General features: G+C 45.7%; 1 pseudogene; it reads right to left on the bottom strand.

Annotated features, from left to right (window-relative positions):
• Nucleotides 1-18,370: 18,370 nt before the first annotated feature.
• Nucleotides 18,371-19,285, bottom strand: LOC122120757 (annotated as a pseudogene).
• Between the last annotated feature and the right edge of the window lie 3,060 nt (nucleotides 19,286-22,345).

Here is a 22,345-nt window from a genome sequence, read left to right as displayed (position 1 = left end):
TTGTTGAAGCTTTGTTTTAGATCTTGTATGAGCTTCTTTACTTCCTTAATTTGGTGTTCAGTGTTTGTTCTCAAATCACTTAGTTGATTGGTTTTGGTTTCCTTGGACTCCCATTCCTTCTGTTGGGTTCCATTCAGCATTCCCTTTGTGGTCTCCCTGACTTCCTTCAGCTCTTTGTTAGTGGATTCCATGAATGCCTTTAGTGTTCTTTGTGTATTCTCATCCTGCTCTCTCATTCCTGTATTACTCTTTGCTTAGCTTCCTCACGTTCAGGCCATTCCTGTAGTTCTCTTTGAGTGTTCTCAGCCTGCTCACGCCATTCCTGCCTTTCTCTTTGAGTGTTCTCACTGCTCTCGCAAATCCTGTATCAGTTTTTGAGTAGCTTCCTCACGCTCATGATATTCCTGTATAAACCTTTGGTTTGCCTCCTCTCTCTCCCTATCACGCTCATACAGAGTCCTTTGTATGTTTTCAATCTTTTCATTTACCATGTTTGCCAGCAGTGTTTATAGAGCTATTTGGGAACTGTCCTCTGGATTATTCATTATCTGTTCTGTCCCCTGATTATCATGAGTGGGAGTTGAGATACCCGGACTTGCCATTTTCCTTGTGTTTTTCTGGCTTACTCTGCCCATTTGGGATGAAAATAACCAGTTTTGCGCTAGAACACTATCCTAAGGCAAGCATCAACCAAAGTCTGTATTTGCACAGTCAATAGTCTGCAGATACAGTCTAGTTCGACAGATACATCTATTCAACATCAAACAACTATATATTAATGGGCTACGAAGAATGGGCAAAGAAGAATTTGGCAAACCAGAAATTATTAGGTTTAGGGAGAGGTGTGGGTAAAAATAGGAATAGAGAGATATGGAAAGGCACAGGGAGAGTTAACTAAGTCCTACTCTCAAAGCAGGAAATACGTTGGATAGGATGAAAGAAGAGAGAGAGGGAAAAAAAAGAAGAAAGAGAAAGGGGGAAAAAAGAGACCCAAAAAAATAGACAAGTAAAAATTAAAAATTAAACATAGCAATGCTTAAAAATTATACATATTTGAAAATGAAATATTCAGAGAAGATTGTGGATATGATGAGAAAAGGGGAGGGATATAAAGGAGATGTGACAAACTTAAAAATAAAACTACTTAAAATATTGTGTAAGTATAGAGAGGTAGTACGGCTATTAAGAAATTTAAGTCTAAGAGGTTTTGAATTGAGTAATAAATTTCTGGATTAAGTGTGTACCTCCCCCACAGCATAACCCGTGCTTTCACTGTATTTGATGTCGGTATAATTTGTGGAGGGGAAGGGGAAAACCAAGTCGTTTAAATAGGGATAGAGGTGGACCCATCGCAACAATGAGAAGTACAAGTCGTTATGTCGAAAACGAACTTTACAACTTTGGTGGGGGGGGCAGGGAGGATTGGGGGGGCAGGGGGAGGATGGGAAGGGATGGGAAGGGGAAACAAAGGAGGAGGCTACAATGCTTGATAAGAAATGTACTCATTATCTTGCCCATGTAATTGTAACCCCTCTGTACAGTATTTTCACAATAAAAAAAAAAAGAGAGAGGATGAGTATGCTGCTGCCAGCTGTGGGAGTGAGATTTGGGAATGGGGCCCTGGAGGTGGGGCAAGGCAAGTACTTCCCATGGTGGAGCTGAATTGATTGTGCCACACTCCTGGTTCCCTTAGTTCTTCCCCACCGGCCTGGGAGGTGGAGCATTGTCATTGGTATACTAGCTTTGGAAAATTTAAAAAGATTGAGTCTATAGTAGTATAAAATAATAAGAACAAGTGCATCACATCATTTGTCATAGGCCGGGATTCTACCTGCAGCCCTTACACAGTGGTCACTTCCTCAGAGCAGGATCACAGAAAGCACATCAGTCAAATGCCAGAGCCACTCACAGATTCCTAAGGGAATGTAAACCCTCTTCACCCATCATTTCACTGAGTTCAAATAATTCTTCAATAGTTGCCCTCCTGAGCTCTTATGCCAGTCACAGGAAGAAGATATACTATCTTTTCTCTATTACACAGTTGAAGAAAGCCATGGCAAGAGCACTTCCCCTTTGTGTTTACCTCACAATATGAGTTCCAGTGGACAAAATGTCAGCAGGCCCAGCAGACACACATGACCAGGAAGGAAAGTGAGGACTCTGCTCCTAGAATCACCCACAGAGCAGTAGCAAAGGAGCCCAGCAAGAGAGCAATAGAGGATAATGCACACTCACCATCTGGGAAGGGAATGTTGTTTCAATCCTCAACTGTAAATTACCTGCCAGATGATTGTGACTCACATCTGCAATTTCAGTGTCTCAGGAGCCTGAGATCTTCAACCTTATACAACTGAGATACACGCTGCCATTCCAGATATCCTTGCAGACTGTTGAAACCTAAGACGGTCAAAACTTACAGCTTCATATCTATGGCCATACAGTGACAGCTTCATATCTATGGCCATACAGTGACAGATTACACGGTCAGAAATCACATGGAGTTCACCTTTTGCATGAAAGCTGCATTTCATGAAATGGTAAATTCTATGAGATGCAAGAGTAGAATATTAAACTCAACTTCATAATGGAATCACTGCCCAAAGGAATGACCTAACAGCATCAGTGCTGGATGTGATGAGAGGGGAAACAAAGCTGAAGATACAATGTTTTGTTATAAAGAGAAATGTTTCTTCTGTGAGGAGCTTTCAGATAGCTTTCCTTTCTAATTTTGTTTTCAAAAATGATTTAGAAAGAAGTGTTCTCTTTTCAAGTCGGTATTTTGTTTCAGCTATTTATCATGAATTTCCAGTTTTACTGGAATATAAGCAGCAAATATGTATCACAATTTTCAATCTTTTGGTAGAGTTTTCTTTATAAACAAAGTATATTTGAGATCAATAAAGTTGTGTATTGCCATTGCATCTACTGCAGATGACCTGTGATTCTCTACCTGTAGTAGATGGATGTTCTGTTCTGTTCTTATTTTAATCTAAAGTACTTTTTCCTAATAATTTAATTCTTATATACTTAGATGTGAGGTTAGTTATGTCATAGTGGTGTTTGGATCCTGGGGCTTGAACCCAGGGCATAGGCACTGCCCCTAAACTTTATGCTCAAGACTATGACTTGTGGCTTTTTGGTGGTTCATTTTAGATAAGAGTCTCTTGGACTTTCCCATCCAGGATGACTTTGAACTGCAGTGTTCAGATCTCAGCTTCCTGAGGAACTAGGATTACAGGCATGAGCCGCTGTACCCTGCATGTCAGTTTTTATCATTGTTGGTGACACACCACACTGGTAATTTACCCACAACTCTTCTCTCAGGCAAATCTATCATAACCCTTCCTAGTTTGTCCTAGTTCAGGTTGGACCAGGATCCTTTGAACCTGCAGTCAACCATGGAGCTACATCTAGCTTACTGTTTCAGATGGGGTCATGCTAACAGTTTGTTGTTGTTGTTGTTTTGTCAGTTGTGGGGCTTGAACTCTGGGTCTGAGTGCTGTCCCTCAGCTCTTCAGCTCATGGGTAGCACTCTACCACTTGAGCCACAGCAGCATTTCCATGCTAACAGTTTTATTTGGCCTGGCCCTGAACTGTGATCCTCCCAATTGCTGCCTCTCCACTAGCTGGGAATACATGCATGAGTCATGTGTCCAACCTCATGTAATGTTTATCAGGCACAAGGAAGGTGGAAGGAGGATGTGAGGAGATGCATAAGAGACTGGGTTGGGAGGGATAATGCATGGCTCCAATCTACGCCTTAGGACCAAGGCCATGAGACTGAATAGCTGGGTCTCATGTTCACAATGAGAAGCAGAAAAAGCTCTTCCCTTTCAAATGGCCTTGTGGCCAGCCCAGCTTTTCTGAAGACACAGCTTCAGATGGACTGGAAGAAATACTGGGGTTTCAACACAGAAACCTTTGTGCTTCAGTTGTGAGACGGGTGTGGGCCACACACTTCATTGACTCCTTCCACACTGTACACAATACAGGAATTCCTGCTTGCAGCTACCTGTCCCGTTTCCTCTTTATCATTCTAGGTAAGGGCTGAGCTTCACACTCATTCTGAGATTCAGATGATTCTTTTGCTTCTAAAGGTGAAATACAGAGGGATTAAAGTTGGGCACTGAGTCCGTTTCTTTTCAAAAGTGTCACCCCTTCCCTCTGGTTCTCCTAGTGTTTGTCCTCATGACTCCCCTTACCCCCCAAGTGATAGAGTTCATTTCCTTTCTTTAGCTTGCATCACTGAGAAGTAATCTCCAAGGAATTTTCACCTTCTGTTCCCATTGAAATCACTAGAATATAGTGGAGGCCAGAGGTCATCAGGGACAGAGACTTCACAGTCAGGCTGCAAAATAGGACAAGCTGCTTCCTTCAGACTCTTGATGTCAGTGGACTACAATGGCAGCTACAGTGAAAGGCCTGTGAGATCCCTGCCTCACCATCTTGGGCAAGAGGATGTTATCCTTAAACCGTGTCCTGCTTTGAAAAGACTTTGAGGGATCCAGGCTCACAGCTCACAGGCACCGGGACTTCAGTCTGTCAATCACTTTTCTAGCATTGGGAGGCTTACATCTGCAGGGAATGTTAGCATACAACTTTCTGAGCTCCAGCCAGTATCTATGAATACCTGCAACTGAAATTGCTTCAGAGCCCATGTGCTCAAGGCTGGCCACTAGCCTCTGGTGTTACTTAGGAGACAGAAGGGAGTAAGACATGGGGTCCCCATGGGAAGGGTTGTTGGGACCTTGGCTTCTCCACTCTGTTTTTTCTGCTTCCTGACCATCACCGACTCAACAGCTTTGTCATGATTTCTGCCTCCACACAGGCTCAAAGGGAGGGTGCCAAGTGACCATGGATGGAAATCCATAAAACCTTGTGCCAAAAGGATCCTTTTGTCCTTTTACAGGCTTTGGTCAGGTGTTTGGTCACAGCTACCGAAGATGCCAAAAGTGGTAGTTTTGGCCTGAGTCTGTGAGCTGCTTTTGTGTGCTACATGTGGAAACAGGAGGTAGAAAGAATAGGTTGAGGAGGCTAGCCAGCTCTATCTGCACACTGCTGTTCAGTAGGACTTTCTGTTGTGACTAACATCCCCCGAATGCTCTGCAACCCCATAGTCACAGGTGGCTACTGGACACTTGGAATGGGACTGGAGCAATTGAGAGAATATTTACCATTGTTGGACTTGAGCAAATTTAGTCTTCATAACCCTACCTGAGAGAAGGGACTTGAGTAAAGAATGGGTGGAAGCATTCCAGGGTCATCGTCCAGAGAGCCTTTAGTCCACGGTACAAGAGCATAGGAAATGACTGACTCCTCACCTACAGAGGACAAGGGGTTTTCCACAAAGCACAGAGCCACACATTCAGTTTTGTCAGGGTGTCCTCATTTCTAACGGAGATCTCCCCAGAGCTGCCATCGTCTCAACACCATAACATGGACAGGATCACAAACACCTGAGGCTCATTTCTTTGGCCATACTGCTTTGCTTTTCTGTCTTAAAGATGGAAGGCTCCTAAGAATCCCTGGCTGTTTCTGAATATACAGTAGCTCATTTCAAAGCCCTCTTATCTCCGCTGCTGTTTGATGGAAGGAATCCTTTACTTCTTCAGTAAGCTTTCTTTCTATGACAAATATTGCATTGGTAACCTTCACTGATGAGTCAAGACGGATATAGATGTGATATGAGATCACATGGAGCACAAGTAAAGGATAGTTATGTACAAGCATGAGTAAGTCACACAAGTTTACATGCATATCAGTTAAAGACCCCATCAAATAAATCCCTGGAGAAACTAAGCCTGTGGGACACACTTACAGTCCAGGCTGCTTGGGTGGCAGAGGTAGCAGCATTGTATTTGTATATGCTCCTCATTCTTAGAATCATTCTTTGGAATGGAATTTCTCCAGTTTGACTTGATGAAAATCAGTGTATGTATGAAATTAACATTTCAGGGGTTATGTTGTCTTGTTTGTTCCTAATAGGTTGCATGTGTATATATACGTGCTTTTATTTTTACATTGCCATTTGCATAGTCAGGGACAAGTCTTTGTCTAAAAGTCTTCAGCTCCTATCTCATCTTCTTTCTGTTGTAGAATTTGCCATGGCTTTAGAGGAAGAACTAGGTTGTGGCAAGATGGCAGGGCAGTTTGTCTAGCCCAGACAGAGGTTGTAAATCAAAACACTAACTCACATGCTCAAGGCAATGAACTGGCCTTGCAGTTCCATAGCTCATAGACAAAGCAGCAATGGAAATTTAAAAAAGCAGCCCTCAAGTAAAAGTAATTATACCACAATTCCAAAGAGAGTAGATGAAAGATGATATTCTAGGATGTAAGATATTCCATGAAATAACATTTTAGTTATGAAGAATAGGAATGAAAATAGTTGGAAAAAATAATGCTTGAGAATAAAACTAGGCAAAGGAGAACAAAAGGAGGATGGACAGGAATAAAGTAGGTAGAAAGCAGGGTGAGAAAGAAGAGGAGGAGAGAAAAGATCCAGATAATGTAAAATAACAAAGGAAATAATATGACATACAGCATAACAAAATCAATATAAAGAATTTTAGGTTGAAAGATGAAGAAGAAGAAGCAATGTAGGCACAAGGCTCTTCAGTTCAAATTCCAGTTCAGACAGAAAGATGAAGCAAGGAAGGAAGGAACAAAGGAAGGAAGAATCGAAGGAAGGGAAGGAAAATAGAGAAAACAAGAGAAAAAGGAGAAAAAGGAATGGGGGAGGGAATGGAAAGAAACAGAAACAAAGCAAAGAGGGAAGGAGGAAAGAAGGAAAGGAAGGGTAGAAGAATGGAACAAAAGAGGAAGGAAAGATGAAGAGAGGCTGGAAAGAAAGAATGAAAGGACACAAAATTCATCTTTATTGTAGTCACAGTCCTAAGGCACAAAGAATCAAGCAAGTTGATGTGAGCTAACAATTAGATCCAATTTCTCATTATTAAACAAGTAGCATTTGTTAAAATCCAATCCATTGTATGGAATACAATCATAAGTGATATGTGACTTACTTTTTTTTTTTTTTTAATTTGTAGAGCTTTTCTGGTGTTCACATCATCAAGTTTGTCCCAGTAACATTCCCCAGGGAGGGAAATAATAGAATGTCACTGTCTTGGCTCAAAATCATGATAATGAGAGGTGTGGTGTTTAGAAATGCCTTTTTTTTTTTTTTGATCCGGTGGTGGGGGCTGAACTCTGGGCCTGGGCGCTGTCCCTCAGCTCTTCAGCTCAAGGCTAGCGCTTTACCACTTGAGCCACAGCGCCACTTCTGATTTTTTCTGCTTATGTGGTGCTGAGGAATGCCTATGTTTTAAAGTCTGGTAAATCTGATTGATAGAGCTGAGAAAGAGAGCAAGTGCTTTAAAAGAAAGCTAAATCCTTGAAAATGATGATTCTTACATGGTATACTGCTGGTAGATTCACATAAATATGCAACCTGTAACAAATAAAATTTTTCAGCCAGGAAATGCTATCTCGTGCCTATTGAAGAGGCTGAGATCTGAAGATTGAAGTTGGAAGCCAGCCTGAGAAGAAAGTCCATGAGACTCCTTATCTCCAATTAATCAGCCAAAAGCTGTCAGTGGAGGTATGGTTCAAGTGGTAGAGTGCCAGGCTTGAGTGAAAAAACTGAGTACAGGCCCTGATTTTAAGCCCAAGTACACACACACACACACACACACACACACTCCCAGAATAATATAAAAGGAAAAACAAAGACTTGTGTGCTGTAAGGTGATCTTCCTGTGGGTAACAGCAAGGACAAGTGTGACTGGGGAACTATGCTTAGATAGAAGCTGGCCACTAATGTGCTAGTCCTGCAAAACCAGCTCTTTTGAGGCTGAAAATGCAGATTTGGAAACAGAAGGTTTAAGGATTAGCTATGGCGTGTGTAAGTTATGAAAACTTACTGAAGCTGTTAAGTAATTTTGATCCAATATTCTAAATCCAAATACTTTCCAGTTGATTGTAGGAATTCACTTTTTAGGTTTGTGGAATACAGGGAATAGAACCAGTTTGCTCCTCATAGACCAAAATTTCTTTCAGGCCTTCTCTTTCCCTCAGGAGAAAGGCAAATTTCCCAGTGAGTCAACAGAAAGCTAGGCATAGATTATGCAGGATGTGGCAGGCCTTGAAGAGCTGGCAAGGTGGGCAGGGATATTTTTGTGTAAGCTAGGCAAATGTTCACCAATACGACCACTGGGAAAGACTTCTGACTGAATTTACTGGTCAGACAAGGAGCGCATGTCATCCTGAGGGCTTTATGCAGGCAGAGATAAAGCGGTGGGACTAGATGAGTGTGGTCTGTGCAGGAGCTTTGCTCAGGGTTGGCTCTTGGAGAGAGGGCACGATGGCTCACCTATTTGGTACAACAGTCATGGAGATGGCTGTGGTACTGGTGTCTGGTTTATCATCTGTTGACTACACAACGTTCTTCCAAGTTGAGCCTCCCGTGATTCCCAGGAGACTGATTCTGTGCAGAGTGGAGTGACAGCTTTTGTGTGTCTGTCAGCTTGTGGCAGGAGCTGCTTAGAGCCACTGAGACATGGTACGTGTGGTAGTAGATAGGGAACAAGCTGATGGATTCAAGCTCTCCTTGCTTTATGTCAGGTGCTGGTGGCTCATGTCTGTAATCATAGCTACTCAGGAGGCTGAGATTGGAGGATCATGGTTCAAATCCACCCAGGACTATAGTGTCCATGAGACTCTCATCTCCAATTAACCACCAGAAAACTAGTGGTGGAGCTGTGGCTCCAAGTGGTTTAGAGCACTAACTTGAGTACAAATGCTAAAGGACAATGCCTAGGCTCTGAGTTCAAGCCCAGGACACCGCCCGCCCCCCACCCCCCGCCCACGTGACTAAATCTAAGCAATTTTTTTGTTTATTTAACAGAGATACACTGAGTCTCCGGTTAGATTTCATTAGCCCCTACATACTGTGGTAGCCAAGACCAAAGGAAGGAGGGTGAGGGAGTCACAGAGATGAATTAAGATGACTTGTTCTCAAGGGACAAGAAGAAAAGGGAGAGATATAAAGTCCTTAGGGGTGAGTCAGTTATTGTGCAAAGTACCACACAAACAAACAAATACATAAATAAAAATTTAAAAAAGACTAAGCAGGTACTTGCAATTTCTAGGTGTGAAGATATAGCACTTGGTACCTATTTTCTCTTCCGTCCCAAAAGTCTCCAAACTGTGCCAGATAATTATGAAAAGCTAGTCATTGGAGCAGAAATCTGGAAGTGCTGCAAACCTGGAGGCATAAGAGCTTCGGGAACACAGCACACATACAAGTTGGAGAAAAGCTATCTCATGTGGGAATCTTTCTTCCTTGAAGACTTGTAGGGAAATGGAAAGGGGTTAGAGATAGAATAACAGCAGACTCCAGCTCATCACTTCCCCAGTCAGGCTTGGGAAACTCTAGTCGCTGGGTCATATAGGCCCTCACAATCACTTGGTCTAGGATGAGGTGGCCCCGTTTGCTTCTTGCTGGGTTTGTGCCCTTTCTGTACATACTGATAATTTTGCATAGCTTGTCAATGATGTAATGATATCCAAATAGTTCTTAGCAGAAGAAAGATTCCCCACTCCTGAGTGAAGGCAAGAGTATGAGGTCATTCAAAGCAGGCCCTGTGCAGAGACTCACAGACAAACATTTGGTCTGGAAGAAGAATGGAGAATCCTCTGCTCATGGGGCCTCTGTGTACTCTGCCCAGGCTCACCTTGACTCCTCTCAAAAATAACCTGTTCCTAGTAAAGACTTCCATTCACAAGCAAGTGAAATAGAATTCTCTTTTGAATAATAAAAATAGGATTGTGGCCAACATAGTTTTAATCTAAACTATCAATTTAAAAAGGGAGCATGGGATTCTAAATGCTCAGGAACTTCAAGAAAACAACGACATGAAAAAATGACACCAGGGTGAGGAAGGTGGCTCAGTGGTAGAGCGCTTGCCTTGAGAGGCCCTGGGTTCGATTCCTCAGCACCACATAAGCAAAAAGAAAAAAGCCGGAAGTGGTGCTGTGGCTCAAGTGGTAGAGCGCTAGCCTTGAGCTGAAGAGCTGAGGGACAGCACCCAGGCCCAGAGTTCAGGCCACACGACCGGACACACACACACACACACACACATAAAGAGACACCAATATTACATTAACTCAAGAACTAGGTGAGGAAACAGTGCTAATAGGAGAGGGACAGAGAAGATCTCACACTCTAATTGGACAATGCGGTAGTTGTTAGGTGCGCTTTCTGCCAGATTATTAAAGCAGAGCTGGGTAGGAGTGTGTTCTGAGAGCTACCTGCCAAATGCAGCTGTTTGGGCCTGAGCCCAAGATAGAATTTATGCAAGAGAACTTTCTCGGAAATGACAAATAGGTGCATTCTTTCTAAACTTTGACAATGTGGATAAAAGAGATGGTTTATACTGAAAACTATTGAATTACTGTGAAAGAAATATTTTTGAAAGAGATTTCCTGTTTCAGGGAAAGCAATAGCTGCCAAAATGGGAGTCATTTTTATTTTAGGATAATTTGAGGACAAAGTTGAAAAATTGATCAATTGTTCAGAGAATAGGTTTTCAACCTTCTAAAAATATGCTTTTCTTTTTTCTTGTTTTTTTTTTTTTTTGTGGGGGGAGGGCTTGAACTCTGGACTTGGGCGCTGTCCCTGTGCTCTTCAGCTCAAGGCGAGCTCTGTATTGCTTGAGCCACAGAGTCACTTCTGGTTTTTTAGTGGTGTATTGGAGATAAGAGTCTCACGGACTTTTCTGCCTGGGCTGGCTTTGAACTGTGATTCTCAGATCTCAGCCACCTGAGTAGCTAGGATTACAGGCTTGAACCACCCGTTCCCAGCTCTTTTTAATTTTTTGCTGGTCCTGGGGTTTGAATTCAAGGCCTGGGTGCTGTCCCTGAGCTTCTTTTGCTCAAGGCTATTGCTCTACCACTTGAGCCACAGTGCTATTTCCAGCTCTTTCTGAGTAGTTTATTGGCAATAAGAGTCTCATGGACTTTCTTGCCTGGGATAACTTCGAATTGCAATCCTCACATCTCAGCCTCCTGAGTAGCCAGGATTACAGACCTGAGTCACTGGTGTCCAGCATTATTTATTAAGGCATTGTAGTGAGATCATTTTGTCTAATTCACTTAAGTTATAAATTGCTGAATTGCTTAAAAAAAGCCTAAAACTTAAAATGAGTGAGTTTTTAAGTGTCCTTCAGGATTTTAGACTGGTTAGCTAAACATCAGTGGCTCATGCTTGTAATCCTAACTACTCAGGAGGCTGAGATCTCAGAATTACAGTTCCAGGTCAGCCTAGGCAGGAAAGTCTGTTTGGCTCTTATTTCCAATTCACCACCAAAAATCCTGGAAATGGAACTGTGGGTCAAGTAGTAGAGCACCAGTCTTAAGCTAAAAAGCTCAGGGACAGCACCCAGACCCTGAGTTTAAGCCTTAGGACTGAAACAACAATAAAAAAAAAAAGATTTTATGACTGGTTGCAGACATTCATCTTCACTGAGGATTAGGAGAAGGCTTCATGTGTCCTGAGGAAAATACCTTGAGAGATTTGGGAGGTTTTATGCATCATAGCAGGAGTGAACCGTAGTTGAATCCTAAACCTTAGCTGAATTGTGAATATCCCTTGAATAAACTAGTATCATTAAATTGGAGAAGCTAGAGAAGTCTTAGGAGCAACATTCAGATGGGGTAAAAGTTTCACTATGGGCTCTGTCCAATTTATATTCAGAGTGCAGACTTTTTTCCATATAATTTTCCTTCCTTCCTTCCTTGTTTCCTTTTCTTTATTTCTTGCTTGCTTGCTTTTTCTCCCTCTTTCAACTTTACTTTGTTAAAAATAATAAAGTTTTGTTGAACTATACTTTTATTGTATATTTTCAAAATGGTTCTTTTTAGGAAAGTGGTAACTGCATTTTCTTGGCAGTTGTGTTCTTCATTTTCTCCTAAAGTACTGCTTAGTGTGTGTGTGTGTGTGTGTGTGTGTGTGTGTGTGTGTGTGTGTGTGTGTGTGTGTGTGTCCCCGTCGTGGGGCCTGAATTATGGCCTGGGCACTGTCCCTCAGCTCTTCAGCTCAAGGCTAGGGTTCTACCACTTGAACCAAGCCTCTCTTCTGCCTTTTTCTGCTTATCTGGTGTTGAGGAATTGAACATAGAGCCTCATGCATGCAAGGCAAGACTTAACCACTAAACCACCTTTCCAGCCCCTATTACTACTTTTAAGTATTTATGCAAGAGGGTTATGCATATGGGTTTATTAGTACAGTGCATCTGGATCAATGTTACTCTTCCCATCAGACAATTAGGGCAATTATCTTGGCCACTGGCCCTTGAACAGGTGAAAAAGACAATGGTTATAGGGCTGGATAAAAACACATTCTGTTCAAAAGCAGAATGGAAGAACTAGAGAGAAGGGGTAGAAGAGATAGTACACTGAATAATTTTCTGTTTGGAGGCAGATGATGGGAATGTGTTGGAGATGAATTCAGGACTTAAGGAGTTTCATGGTGACATTCAGTTAAGGTCCCACTACTCTTATTTTAAAATTCTGAACTTCCAGGAAGAGCAAAACATCTGTGTTTAAATCTGACTACCTCTCCACCCATTGACAATGACCAAAGCACAAGTTTTTTGTTTTTGTTTTTTTTCTTTTTGGTGCTAATCCTGGGGCTTGAACTCAGGGCCTGGGCACTGTCTCTGGACTTTTTCGCTAAGGTGATTACAACTTGAGCCATAGCTCTACTTCAAGTTTTTCTGGTGCTTAATTGGAGACAGGAGTCTCATGGACATTCCTGCCCAGGCTGGCTTCAAATGTGATCGTCAGATCTTTCTCTAGTCACCTGTCCCTACTTGCTCTCTTTTTTCCTCCCATCAGGAGACTGATACGGGTGGGCCCTACAGAGGAGATCTGGGGTGAACTTCTCTGTACACTCAAGTGTCCATGAAAATGGGCCATGTGTTCAGAGTCCAGGCCCTGCCCAAGTTGTCTGACAAAAGGTGCAGATCATCAGCTCCACCTGGAGTCTGTTCCCCACCAACAGCACAATACATGACCCCATGCTGAATGTCCCGAGCTCCAACCAGTACTGAGACAGGATTGTTCCATCTGCAGTGGACAAAGGCTGACACACTAAGTCTACCTGATTTGTAGATTTATCTCACAGGGGTTTGACCAAGTACAATTAAAAAAAGAAAAAGAAATTTCAGTCACTGAAGTTGAAACTCCCAGTGCCCATTCTGAAGCTGGGTGGAGGCAGGCACTCAAGGCAGCGCTGGCCTGTGGTCAGTTGTGTCTACATCCTTGTATCAGCTGCTGAGTGTGTGTCTCCCTGGCCGTCAGTTTATGAAAATTTGCTTCCAAAAAATCTAGCGGGGCCTGAAAAGCAAGGTAAAAGTGAATGTGTTTTGCTGAAATGATCAAGTGGAAATTTTACATTTGTTGAAAAGTGGCATGACTCTATAGAAAAATGAACCACGCATCCACAGTACAAGACTAAATCCTTTGCACCCTGCACATGCCCAGTGTTTCCTCAATGGCAGGCTCCTTGCTACCACAAACCTGAAGACAGCAAGGTGGAGTGAGCAGATGTTGCTCTTTTTTGTGACTCTGTTGATGTGACTTTTCTATCAGTGTCTATCAACAGACTGTTGTAGTAGAACTCCACAGAATTAAGTCATTTTGTCTTTGTGCAGTGTTTCCAGTTAGGGGTAGTTTTTAGTCTATGCTGTTTTGCATAGACTAACAACTTAGGGGCATGCAAGGATTTATATTCAATAGCCAGGTGGTGAGATGAGCCCGTATCCATGACAACAGGACATTGTCCACCCTACAGTGACATTCCTGACCACCAGTGAATTCCTTCAGGACACCTGACAGCGTGTCTAAATGTCTTCATCAGGAAAATGAATGAGGTTTGGAGATATATTGTTAAGAGCATTGTTAATATTGGAATGAACCTGAGGATTGGAGAATGTTTCTCCCCCTTGGCAGCAGGAACCCTAGAATCTCTACTGGGATATCAAATGGTATCTAACTTTTGTTTTGTTTTGTTTGTTTTTAACCTAATCTGTGGTTGGCAAGGAAAGACACTGAATGACTAGATTTCACCCCAAGAGACCACAGAGAAGGTGGATGAAAGAAGGATAAAACTTAAGCCATCTTGATTGCATGGGGCAGAGTGGACCACAGGTTACAGGGAGATGGACTACAGTAGTCGCATCACCTGACTGCTCACTCATGGCTGAACTGAAGATGAGGACTCTGCAAGCCTTAGCTAGACAGCTGTTGACCAGATCCATATTTCTCACTTCGTGCATCTCATTGTACCACTAGCAAACTCACCACTGACTGGCTGCTTTTAAAATATTCTCTTGTCATTTTAAGCCACTGTTGACAGTTATTATGATGGCATTACTATTCAGTTCCTTTCTTTTCCTAGAATCCTCCTACTTTTAAGTACTTGGCTTGTAAGCTACCTTGGACTCAGGCATTCCCACTTGTAAGCCTGCCTCCCTATATTCAGGACCTAGATCACTGATATTTCTTAGTAATGCATTAGTATGCGTGGAACAAAACGGAGGAAATCAATTTAAATTCTATATATTTATATCTTTTTTTGGGGGGGGGTCCAGTCGTGGGGCCTGAACTCTGGGTCTGGATGCTGTCCCTCAGCTCTTCAGCTCAAGGCTAGTGCCTTACCACTTGAGCCAAAGCACCACTTCTGGCTTTTTTCTTTTTGCTTATGTGGTGCTGAGGAATCGAACCCAGGGCCTCATGCATGCAAGGCAAGCGCTCTACAACTGAGCCACCTTCCCAGCCCATAAATTCTATATATTTATTTATTTCCACACACACATATATATATATATATATATTAGAATTCTACTCACTCACTAAAATATTTACTGAACTAATACGAGTTTTTACATATTATAAGGCAGTCTAGCTGTTAGTCCTATCACACTATGAAGTTGAATTTGCATTAATATTTTATCCTTCATTTTAAGTGTAGCTAACCTATATTCCCTTACCCTATATTCAGGGCCTAGATCATCCTAGATTACTAGGAATGCATTAGTATGTGTGGAACAAAACTGTGGAAATCAATTTAAATTCTGTATATTTATATCTTTTGGGGGGGGGTCGGTTGTGGGGCCTGAACTCTGGGCCTGGGCGCTGTCCCTCAGCTCTTCAGCTCAAGGCTAGCGCTCTACCACTTGAGCCAAAGTGCCACTTCCGGCTGTTTTCTTTTTGCTTCTGTGGTGCTGAGGAATCGAACCCAGGGCCTCATGCATGCAAGGGAAGCACTCTACCACTGAGCCACCTTCCCCACCCATAAATTCTACATATTTATATCTTAAGCTGATATATTAACTTTTAGTTCCAAGCTGTAAACATTTTCAGTTACTGAAATGATAGAATCAACATGAAAAAAACTGAGCTACCTTGCATTCCATTTTTTCCTACTAAAGCTGGGGCTTGTTCTACACCTACAAAACTCATTTCAAGTACTCAATAGTGGCTAGCAAACAGGGTTAAAATTTAAATCGTGTGTATGTGTGTATGTGCCGGAGCGTGCAGGAGAGAGAAAGAGGGAGGGAGAGAAAGACAGAGAGCTTTGCCTTCTCCCCTAGACTCTGATCCCTCAAGGCTTGAGCTTCCTTACCACCTTCACCATTAGCAGCGAATGCCTAGCCAGCACCTGGGCCTTTTCCAGAGAAGCAGGGATTTCCGCATTTGCACAGCACAGGTGTTTCTCCTGAATGTTCCAGCAGCTGTCATTCCTCTGTGCCAGCTAGGCTGGGCATCACTGCTTTGAAAATAGGGTGTTTGGATGAAAGAATTTAACCTAAATCCAGTTCCCGGCAGGTGGGGAGAACACATGGTTTTCTATGCAAGGTGCAAACTTCAGGAGGTGGCTGCTTGGTGGAGAGACATGCTGGTCGTTCCAGTGACTGAGCACACGCAGGGCAACCGGCTCTGTGTTGTTTCTGCTCTGCCGAAGGGGAGAAGCTGAGTGAAGCCGCGCAGTCGTCTCCGAGTGGGAGGCTGAATGGAAGCCTGTGCAGAGCTGCAGGCGCTGCTGGTGGCCCAGGCGGCCCCGGGGGCGGAGGTGGCCGGTGGCCGGCCTTCTCCCTGCACCCTCGGTGCGTGCGCGCAGTCTGGGCGCGGGCTGTGGCCGTTCCCTCTGTGTGAGGTGGGGACGTGGGGAAGTCGGGCCCCGCCCTCGGCGCGGTGGGCGGCGGGCGGGGGCGCGAGCGCGGGGCGGGCGGGGCCGGTGGTTGGCGGGAGTTCCCGGGGAGCGCGCGGTGCTCTGCGCAGGTGCAGACGGAGGCTGCGGCCGAGGAAGAGGAGGTGAGAGCCGCGGCGCTGCCCGACCCGCAGGGTGAGTGCGTGCGCCCTGCGAGCTGAGCGTGGAGCAGCGATTCGCCAGCCGCCCGGCCGGGCTGCAGAGCCGCGGGGCCTCAGTGCACTGCGGGGGGAGGGGTCGTCGGGGCTCCGGATGCCGGGAAACCCCGCCGCCGCCGCCGCTGTCCGGAGACCACGGGCAGGTTCATGGTTTTCTGGCCCGCGCCGGGCGGGGTCGCTGACCTCGGGCCGGCGGACAGGGGAGAGGGCTCCCGGGGCCGGCGGGGAGGGGAGAGGGCTCCCGGGGCCGGCGGGGAGGGGAGAGGGCTCCGGGGACCGGCGGGGAGGGGAGAGGGCTCCCGGGGCCGGCGGGGAGGGGAGAGGGCTCCCGGGGCCGGCGGGGAGGGGAGAGGGCTCCGGGGACCGGCGGGGAGGGGAGAGGGCTCCGGGGCCGGGGAGGGGAGAGGGCTCCCGGGGCCGCCGGGGAGGGGAGAGGGCTCCGGGGACCGGCGGGGAGGGGAGAGGGCTCCCGGGGCCGGCGGGGAGGGGCCTGGACCGGGTGTCGGCGTGGAGGGCTCCGGGGTGCGCGGGAGGGGACCGGCGTGGGGCGGTGGGGATGGCGGGCAGGGGGCTCCAGGGCGGACGGGGAGGGGGTCGGAGCGGGGCAGGAGCCGGGTGATCAGCGGAGAGGGCGCCCGTGCCTGTGACGCGTCCCGGGACGCCGCAGGACGGAGACCCCAGCGAGACGTGTGGACCGGGACCGGCTCGCGGGGCGTCGGGACGGCAGAGTCCGGAGCTCCAGCAGCTGCTCCGGGACGCGGCTGACGGGGGCCTGGGCCGCGCTCGTGGTTGTGGGTAGCCCAGAAGCGCCCCGGGAGCGGGTACCGGGCCAGCCGCGGTGGATGAGGCCGAGGAGGCACAGGGGGCGCCGTGGACAGCTGCGATCCCCGCTAATTCCCGCTCCTGGGGATGCATCGGGGGCCCCGCTGGGGTCCGGGCTGGAGGCGTGGGCCCGCAAGGCGCACCCCGCAGGACGAGGCAGTAGTGCCAGGGGACTCGAGCCCGAGCGCAGAGCATGGCCCGGTGGCCCTGGGACGGTTTCCAGGGCTGAGGGAGTAATGCCTCCTGTCCTGGGCTGAGCATGGGGCCGGGAAAGTCGGGGGCCTGGAAAGTCGGGAGCCGCGCTTGGGAGCATGAGGCCAGTGCAAGTGTGGCTGAGGGCGTCTCCCCTCCCACTGATCCTGTCTGTCCAGGGGCCCCTTGAAGCTGGCCAGGAGGGTCAGGAGCCTTTGATTTCAGAAGCAGCCTGGCTTATTGCCAAAGGGCCTTCCTCCAGCAGGGCAGGTTTCTAGAGGAAAACACCTTAAAATGTTTACACACTGGATGGATTCCGCCTTTACTTATGGAGCACCCTTAGTAGGTGCTTCTTAAATGTCTGTTGACTGACTGCAGAGATGCACACTTCATGGGCCGACCTTATGTCACCTCGGTATAGTTACCTGAGGGAACAAAGTGCAGCCACAGAGGTTTCCTTTCTTATAAAAATCTTTAATGAAAATAGCTATCTACAGAGCAGATAATAAAACAGATGCTTCTAGCTCCAATTCCCTTCCCCCAGCCAGGCACAGAGGTAAAGCAGATACTTCAGGTGGCTCTGGCTAATGGAAACTGAGATTCCGTTTTCAAGAGAAGATAGGGAAAAAAATCACATTTTTTTATGCTGCCTCTGTAGTTGATTCTCCTCTTTTCAAAGTCATGGAGTAAGACACTTAGCCAGGTGGCAACCTGTTTTACATATCCCTATATAAAACTAATGGATTCATAGGGTAGCAAAGACATTTGTACGAAGTTGGTGGCCAAGGTGTTCAGCACCCTGACAGCTACAGGGAGACAAGGGACAGAATCCTACCCTCAGACCAGCTGATGAGGCAGAAAAAGGTGCAAGGACAAAGGATGGGAAAGGAGGCCAGGTGGTGCCTGCCACAGCTGCATATGCAGGTAGTCCTGGGAAGGGCGGTCACTGGCATTCACCGTATCCTCCAGACTCCAATGAGAACACCCACTTGTCCTAATATCCCAGGAGCCTCTTGGCTTCTTCACTTTGAACCTGAAGGGTCTCCCTGGCTTATTGCTGAAGCAGTTTCATTTTCTTCCTTTGCACCAGGGCCTCTTCAGTCTCCTGCTGTGATGGCACAGGAACAGGAGCAATGAACTTCAGCTGCCCATCCTCCCCTGCCTTCTCCAGGCTGCCTTCCTCATCATACTCCTCCTCAGTGACAGCATAAATGTTGATCTCCTCTTCCTCCTCCTCCTCCTTTTTCGCCTCTTGCCAGCAGAGCCTCTCTCTCTGCTTTCCACTTTTCCACCAGCTCAGCTCTCAGTTTCTTTTCATAGTCTTGCTCCAAAGGCACAATAACACCATCATCTTCATCTAGGTAACCATAGTGTTCATCAGCTCAGCACGTGTCTTTCTGGGAGGAGGAAGAGGTTCTTTTTCAAACAGCTCTCTAACACCAGGTAAATCCCTTGCTGCTCCAAAGTACTTGTAACCTCGGTTTCCTGGGACTGCTTTCCCTTCATGATCCAGCATTTTAGGACCAACTTTCCCATAATCAGGGCCGTCAAGTTCTTTTATCCGCACCTCCCAGTGACCTTTTTCTCTTAACAGCTTATTGATCTCATCATTCCGGTTTCAAATTTGGAATTCACCCAAACCAGCATTCTGAATCTGAGCTACTTTTTTGGAGATCTCTCCAATAATCTGTCGTCTCCACTTCTCTGCTTTGGGCAACTCTGTACATTCTGAAGCAAGGAAAGGTCTTCGTTCCTTCACTTTTCCCTCTTCCACCTGGGCTTGGCGAAATCTTGCTAAGGCCCTCATGGCCTTTTCTGCATTTCGGGCCATGGCACCAAGGTGCAGCCGACATCTCCTAGGCCCTTCTTTTTTTAAGTTTTCTTTAATAATCCAGGAAGTTCTAGGAATCTACACTTTTTGCCAACTTTGTAGTGACTCTGAGAATATTGAAATAAGAAAGACATAGCTGTTTCTGGTGGCTGTTGGTATAATCTGTAAAAGACACTATTTCTAACTTGAAGCAAGAGCAGTAAATGTCAGTCATTGGCTTAACTTTAAAAAAAAATGCCCCTTAAGGCAATTTTTGTCTTCTGTACTAGAGTTTGAATTCAGAGCTTTGTGTTGCAAGGCAGGCACACTACCATGTGACCCAGGCCCTTAGTTCTTTATTTTCTGTAGTTATTTTTTGAGATAGGGTCTTACTTTTCATCCCTGATGGCGTGAATGGACTGGTGGTCCTGGGCTGGCAGGAGCACACTGCTGCTCCCTGCTGAATTTTCTGTTGAGGTGGGGTCTCAACATCTTTTTGGCCTGGGCTGACCTGAAACCTAGATCCTCTGATTTTTTTGTCTGCTTATAGACCACAGCAGTGTGCTAGGCCCAAACATCGCCCTCCTGGAGGGATCAGAGACCCAAGACCATGCTTTTCACTGTGGTGATACAGAATTACTTAGTTACTGCACTTAGAAGTAAATCTATTTGCTAGTTTAGAACTTTGACGATTTTTGGAAATTTACTCTGGTATGCCTTCCTTTTCCTATTTTATGCTGAGCAGTTGTCATATGTTTGATTTTAATTAAGAGATTTGCAGAGACACTGGCAGATCTCTTTTGCTAGCAGCCCCAGTGCTGCAGTATCTGATTCAATTAGGGATTTCAGCCAGTTGGGACTTGAGACCCTTTATCTAAAGAAACAAGCCAAGGGTTTCTAACTTCAGCACTGTCAAAACGTAAGGATGTGAAAGCCAGCCCTACATCCAAAGTTCCAGTGTGGTCCCTGGAAATTACCCGTCCCTCAGCCTTTCAGTATGTCAGCGTTGTGTTTGCAGGCTACTAAGCAAAGCCAGCTCATGTGCAGCATGCACACAGGTTGCTCTTCTCAGTTAGTTCTGAGCATAATTTATGCTGTGTGAGTATAAGCTATCATGACCTACCTATGATAACCACAACTGAAGCCTGATATACAATTCACATGATATACAATTAAATTAATGGTGTCTTTGCAGTATATCTTCTAAAGTTTTGCAAAGTCAGTGCTCTGATAATTTGAGCACTTTTGTCACTGTCCTCAAGCCAAGGGAGGTGTGTGTGGGAGGTGATGGGAGAATGGAGTCCGAGGAGTTAGAAGTGCATGTGGGCACAGGAACGCTAGCTCACCAAATGGAATCAACTGCAGGCACAACCTGATATAGTGGTGAGTGGAGAAATTAGTCACATGTATAAATAGAAGGAGATGCTGCTCAAGGTTTCTGAGGCCCTCTTCACCCCCCCCACCCCCACTTCTCCTGTCTTCCAGAAATGGAGTAAGATTATTATTGGAACTGCAATTTTAAGAATTGAGGCTACAGTTTGGGCTCTTTTAGTTGTGAGAGTTAATAATGTAGGAACAAAACTTTTCCTCAGTTGAAAGTGCTGGATTCTTGGTACTTGATCTGCTCCAGGGAGAACTGTATTTCTGCACAAAGAGCAGTATTTGGCGGGATGGTGGGTCGGTAAGCACTAGCACATGGGTTGGAGAACCAGTGTGGAGTTAGTTGATTCTTCCCCTGAGCAGGAACCCTTTTCCCCCGTGCTATTTGGAAGCCCAAGGAGAGTCTGCACATAAACCCCCGCTTTCACTATATTTGATGTCAGTATAACTTGTGGAGGAGATGGGGACAAACAAGTCGTTTAAGGATCCAGGTGGACCTGTTGCAACAATGAGAAGTACAAAATGTCATATCAAAAACGAGCTTTACAATGTCGGTGTGGGGGGGGGAAGGGGGGAAGGATTGGGTGGAGGGGAGGGGGGAGGCTGGGAAGGGAGGTGAAGGGTAAACAAAGGAGGAGGCTGCAATGCTTGGTAAGAAATGTATGCATTATCCTGCCCATGTAATTGTAACCCCTCTGTACAGTATGTTCTCAAATAAAATAAAATAAAATTAAAAAAAAAAGAGTCTGCACATAATCCATCTCCTGACACCTAGGGCTTGGAGGAGTGAAATGTCTCGGGGGTATTTGGAGAGCATATCTGAGCCTAAATCCAATTCTTTTGATTCTTTTTTCTGCTACCCTTTTTCATCTTCTATATCCTGATGTCTGCACATACTGGTTGATTGCTTCTCTTGGTGGTTTTCCTGGACTTGCCAGCCTCAGAGACTAGAATGCTTGAGTCAGACTTTTCCTGCAGTAGCTTCTGGGGAGGATCATCATCATGCATGCTGATAGAAATGCTCAGTGGGCACCTGTAGTTGTTAGCACCTGTAATCCCAGCTACTCAAAGGCTGCAGCTGAGGATCATGAGGATGAAATTGGTGTGGTTCAGCTGAGGGAGTTGCTCAAGTTGCATGCCACCTTGATTTCAGTCCCCAGCACCATAAAAACAAAACAAAACAAAAAAAAGTGAATGCTGTTGCTTGTGAGGGATGGTTTCTGGGTTGCCATGGAAACCAGGGCTACCTGCTGCCACTGAGGCAGAACTCTGTAGAGCTGACTCCTCTTTGGATGTGCCATTCTTCAGATGACCCTGGCTTTCACCTTCCCCTAGAGACAGTGTGCCCATCAACCTAGCCCAGGATAGATGTACTCTGGCATGTGAGCCAGAGTGCAATTTAAGTCATCAAAAGAACTATTTGCCGTATAGAACAAATGTGTGTGTGTGTTTGTGTGTGTGTGTGTTTGTGTGTGTGTGTGTGTGTGTTTTTCTTGTGCCAGTACTGGGGCTTGAACTCAGGGCTAAGTTCTCTCTTAGGTTTTTACTGGTGGTCTACCAGTTGAGACACACCTTCACTTCTGGCTTTTTGGTGGTCAATTAGAGATAAAGAGTCTCATGGACTTTCCTGTCCATGTTGGCTTGGAACAGGGATCCTCAGCTCTCACCCTCCTGAGTAGCTAGGATTACAGGCCACTGAGTCACGCTGAA

The sequence above is a fragment of the Dipodomys spectabilis genome, unplaced genomic scaffold, assembly GCF_019054845.1.
Source record: "Dipodomys spectabilis isolate Male_0828 unplaced genomic scaffold, ASM1905484v1 ptg000178l, whole genome shotgun sequence".
Classification (NCBI taxonomy): domain Eukaryota; kingdom Metazoa; phylum Chordata; class Mammalia; order Rodentia; family Heteromyidae; genus Dipodomys; species Dipodomys spectabilis.
This window is presented reverse-complemented; position numbering and strand designations above follow the sequence as displayed.